The sequence below is a fragment of the Triplophysa rosa genome, linkage group LG4 (assembly GCF_024868665.1).
Source record: "Triplophysa rosa linkage group LG4, Trosa_1v2, whole genome shotgun sequence".
Classification (NCBI taxonomy): Eukaryota; Metazoa; Chordata; class Actinopteri; order Cypriniformes; family Nemacheilidae; genus Triplophysa; species Triplophysa rosa.
The window spans coordinates 26,284,208-26,290,207 of NC_079893.1; positions in this window are offsets into that span (position 1 = coordinate 26,284,208).

A 6,000-nucleotide genomic window follows, 5' to 3' on the forward strand; every position below is an offset into this window, starting at 1 on the left:
ATGAGATATGCTGACTGGATCACATGCACGTGCACACACACACACACACGGATGAGAGAAAACGCACCTACATTTACTTTGTCTGTAATGACTCGCATTTTGCTGCTTTCTCTCACTATTTTTTTATTGTATTTGGGGTTATTAATATGCATGCATTATACAAGTAATTAAATACCCAATAAAATAAGTTCAACAAATATTATCATAATGTGTTGATACCTAACAATTCAAATAATACTTTGTTGACGAGTTTGTGAGGGCGTTTAAAAAAATAACACACTGGCATCTATTCACAACTCTGATCTGTGCCAAGTAACATTTGTGATTCCGTTTCTTTCTGCAGTATACAAAACAATGACACAAATGTGCATTTAAAAGTGAATCTACACGAGAGGGAAACGTACTTTTGATGTCAACTGTTATTGGATGTGGTGCCCATGAGTACACCATGCATGAGAAAGCTGCATGCGTGTTTGTGGCTGGTTTCGTAATTCCATCTCACCGTATGATGAAAACTGTGCGTTCTTAGGAAAATGTTTTTCTTGTCGATATGTGTAATTGTATTAGTGGTGTACACTCTCCCCTCTTCCTATGAAGGCTGCTGCACACTTATCAACTGCCCACAAACCACAGAGCGCACATTATGTTCAAGTACTTGTACATTTGTGTGTACGCATGTGTATCTCATGAGGGGGAAATGTGGTGAGGTTGACAGCCATAGTTCTTGGAACTGAATCTGGGACTTACTGAGAGGAGGGTGAGACAACTCTTCCTCATTCGGGCTCTCGTGGTGTTGATGGCCTTCTAATCATTAGCATGAAAAATCATACTAGCATAATAGTGGGCTAATAATTTCGCAATGCTAACTTTAGTGGGTTCCCCTCATCGCCCCCTCTGACAACGTCCCTCACAGCATGTGTCACAATATCATCTGTACATCAGTAGCCTATTTCTCACTTGCAACTGAAGCAAACAGTTAGCAGTTACCATACGAGAACAGTTTATTATAACCAGAAATCAATAAACATTCCTGAATGAGTCAAAGCAAATGTTTTCAAATGAGTAAAAGCTTTCTGAAATGAATACATTAGGTACTACATACACGGAGAGCTTCGCAACCAACATCTGTGGTCTCAATATACTCTTATTTTCAATGAGATTAAATATCACGCAGCTGTATTAAGAAATATCAGTTTACCTTTCTATGATTAGGATATTATTTTTAACCCGAGACCAAAATATCAGTGAACATTGGCGAAGACCCCCCACTAGGACGTGCTGCTGAGCCGAGTTGCGTTTCGCTTGATGATCTTGTCAAAAGTCCAGTTTCAATTCGTTTTAAAATGATTAAACATTCGGGTACTTAGAGTGTGAATAGAGAAATTAAAATCAGTTTTTACGTCCAAAGTTTTCTTTCTGCGCAAAAAAAAGTTGTGAATGGTCTCTTTACTCATATCATAAAGTGAATCACGCACTCTAGTTTTGTCAAATGTGGAGGAATATTTCTGTTCAAAATGGTCTCTTCCTTACCAACATTTTAAATAAATATAATTTGAATAAACATTAGAAGCAGTGTTTTTTGTTTATGTGAAAATATTGCATACTGGAGCAGAGAATGAATGAAAAAAAAAATACTACATTTGCTGACCACAAAGGTCAAATGGTTCAGTCACACCAAACAGTTACATACCTAATGGGTTGCACGGATCAGTTTGAGAATTACACATAAGATATCGTGTGGTTTTGTTGTTTTGGTGAACATTAGTGAGAAAGAACCCTCAGTAAGGGTCTCTCGACCACCCTGTCTACAGAAATGTGACATATAGCGAAATGCAATAGCCAAACATGGTAAGTATAACAAACACATATACTGTTACTTTTACTATTTCATTCAACATAGATCATTTTGAAGAATCCTTATTTTCTAAGCAATATCATCTTAAAACAAACAAACAAACAAACAAACAAATCATGGTTTGTAATAACTTAAAGATGAATAATTGATTGCAATTGCTGAGATTTCATTGTGTTCATAGTAAAATCTAACTCTTCTTCTCTTATAAACTTTTGCTTAATATGTTTTTGTACATTTTAACGTGTGTGAATGCATCTGTCTGTCTGTAAAATTGAGTGTTTGTGTTCATGTCTGTGTTTGTGGATGTATGAATGTGGATGTGGGTGTGTCAGGACCTGAGCATTACATGTTCTCTCCACTCGTGTGTTTAACTGTCGTCCAGCCCCGGCAGACTAGACAGTCTGCAAGTAGTCTAGTCGAAACGACACCTGTTTGTTCGCAAACAACCTCTACCAGGGCTGAATCTTTGTGTACCTGTCTGGCTGTCTGTCAGATTGTCAGACTGCAATTACTTACAAAAAACACCAGCTTCGATTTCAGACAAAATATTTGCTTGGCTCCCACACACACATCTCTCTCTCTCTCTCTGTTATCTAAAAGCTCTTGAGTACAGTCTCATTTTAACAGTCTGATTACCAGACCCCTCTTATCAGTATGGTAGAGTACTGTAGACAGACTGTTTTATCTACTCAGACACAACAAGCCATTAGAAGTGTGACTCTATACACGCAGCAGTGCTGAATTCTGCAGCTGGGTGTAGCTGGTCTACTGTGCTGTGCGGATCACTTTGATGTTGTGATTTAACAAAGTAAATCTATGTGGTACTTTGGGTTTGAGATTCCGCTTAGTCTAACAAGTCAGACACAAATATATTTGGGGAAATTGTGATAAACAGTGGCCCAAAGCAGTTGATTTAATCGAGTGATTGATTTAATAGCCAATAGATTGTAACATTAGACTTTAGGAAATTAAAACTTTTCATTTTTTACAAAGACATTTTTGAAGATAATGCATTTAAAGATCAGCTTCCATTAGTTAATTAACATGAACTAAGAATTTATTTACAGCATTTGGCCATCTTAGTTAATGTTAATATTAACATTTACTAATATGTTATTTTAATCAAAAATTGTATATGTAATGCGCAATGAACTAACATGAATTGTCTTAACCTTAGATTCACTGATATTTATAGTGTTTGTTGTTATGTTAGCTAATGTGTTAAGTAATACTATAGCCCCTATTGAAAAGTGTTACCAAAATAATATCCTTCTGAAACCTCATATCTCAATATTTTGTGATTTTTATTTTTTGCCATAAATCATTATTATCAGTCACCCTTTATGTTTGCCATTGGGTTTTGCAAATATCTAACCAATAAAAAGCATTAAAAAGTGCTTGTCAACTTTGACAACACAGTATGCAATCATTGATAAAGTACAGCGTTTTTTCAAATTTGGAGATAAGAGGTTTTAGAAGGACAGCAACGATATACATTTTCAGAGACAGGCATATAGCATAAACAAACTGCGTAATAGACAATAAACAAATTAAACATTTGGAGCCCAGCTTACTTGAATATTATAGTCAATAAAAATAAAAACATTGACAGGTAAAACACTTTGCATCTATTAGAATAATCTGAGGTTTGATACTTCAATGTAAAAATCTACTATATTTTGGTTCAGTGGTATTTTTAATTGTGCAATTTCTAGAAGGCTGATGTTTTGAAGAAGTAGCAAATGTGGCATTGATGTGGGCGTGGGTGTGTGTTTTAGGAACAAAGGCCGTCTATCTTTGAATGTTACTTACAGATTCCTCTTTTCTTTTCTCTGTTACAGTTCCACAGATGTGTTTCCTTCCTGAAAATAAAAGTAGTACTTCTCTCTGTCTTCCAAACTCCATGGAAGAGGCAAAATTGTGTAAAATGATCAGTAAAACGCACCGTGGTTTTGCGGTAAGGGACCGTGACCCCCATTGACTCCCTCAGGACGACAGAGTTTAGTCCTCTTGACCATCATCCTATTTCCCAAACAACAACTGGAAAAAAACGTTTGAAAATTTGGGAATCTCATGCTGTTAGGATGGTATCAAACGACGGACACAGATGAGCTTGTGTTGGCTGATAAAAAGTTGTTTAGTGCTAGAAGGTATTTAGGGAAAACTAAAGACTGGCTTTATTGTTTGTGTTTTTGTGTGTTATTGTTTGTTTAACAATTGTGTACTCAAATTCATTTCAAAAAGGACTGAGTCAGTACATGGCTTAGCTGCTCCGTAATTGTTATTGGTGCCCAAAAGGTTTAATTATAAACAAATAACTGTCTGCTCATAACCTATTATTTACTGACAGCTTACAGTCAACACTCAAAGTCCAAACAATGCGGTTGTACAAACACACACACACACACACGCATGGATGTGCATAAGCACACATAAACTATAAATACATTTCCAGTTTAGACTAGAACTGGGTGATATATTGAACTTTAGGTATTTTCAAGATATTTGTACTGAAGACATAAAATTATAGAATGTGATGAATATAAAATATTATTGAAAATTAAAGGGATAGTTCACCCAAAAATTATTTAATCACCCTCAAGTTGTTCCAAACCTGTATAAATTTCTTTGTTCTGCTAAACACAAAGGAAGACATTTGGAAGAATAAGTAACCAAACAGATCTCATCCCCCATTAAGTCCCATAATATTTATTTTCCCTACTATGGCAGTAAATAGGAGAAGAGATATGTCTGTTTACTGACATTCTTCCAAATATCTTCCTTTGTGTTTGGCAGAACAAAGAAATTCATACAGGTTTGGAACAACCTGAGGGTGATTAAATAATGACAGAATTTAAATTTTTGGGTGAACTATCCCTTTAAGATTAATGCGCAAAAGACAGCAGCAATATTCAATTTCACTTTAAATGCAAAACCATTCTTACGAAAAATCTATAATACGGCGATGGTTTGATTTTCCGAAAACAGACACGAAATAAAATGCTATAATTTGCAAGGTGTGCATGAAGACAAATGTGATGTCTTTCATCACCTCAAGCAGCATTTACATGTGTTAAATTAATAAAAAGTAGTAAGGGGTCACTACACTTGAATCTAAAACATGCTTTTTTATTTGGGGTTAAAAAGAAAATCACAAAAATTCTGAGAGGTATCAAGATATCAAATGTCACGTATATCTCCCAGCCCTACACTGTAAAACTTTGCTGTAATTTCGCAGCAGGTTTGCCAGTAACTTACTGTATAGATTTAATGTACAATTTTGTTTTAAGCATAAATTTACCCAGTTTATATATTTTTCTTTCATAAAACTAGACTAAATATCTTGGGTCACTTTTCTTGTTATGTAAATGTATCGTAATTTAAGAAGTTTTAAATATTTTTACAGAAAACAAGAGAATACTGCTTAGGAAGAATGCCATTTTTTTACTCTGTTGCTGTGCTAATGCCAGTCTCTTCTTGCTCATTTTGAATCTCAAAAGTCAAAGAGTTTTAATTTTGTTTAAAGTAATTGAAAACAGTACTAGCTGGAAAGTATATTAAGTAGTAATTAAATCTACAGTAAGTTACTGGAAAACTTGCTGGAAAAAGTTTTACAGTGTAGTTTGGGCACACTTCAGATTTAATATATACAACCTGATCTCACAGAACTATTTTATGAGGTGGCTAATTTATATGAATTTGTACGATTTGAATCATACAAAAACGTATGATTATTAGAAAAATGCAATACTGAAGCTCCTCCCCTAACCCCACCCCTAAACCTAATTTTACTGGAGCGAAAGCAAATCATACTAAAATGTACTAATAAGATTGTACAAATTCATAAGGATTTGCCCTCTTGTAAAATAGTAATGAATTCCAGTGATATTGTGTTGATACATATAAGATTTTATTTTTTAAAGGGGTCAAATGACACGGCTGAAAGGAATATTATCATTTGTTTTAGTGTATCTCCTCCTTGCCCCGCCTCTCTGAAACGCGCAGATTTTTTACAAAGCTCATCGCTCTGAAAAGCGAGGTGTGCTATGATTGGCCAGTTAACCAGTGCGTAGTGATTGGTCGAATACTGCAAGCGTGTGACGTAAATGTAACGCCTCTTACCATATGTGGAACATCAGGTTCCA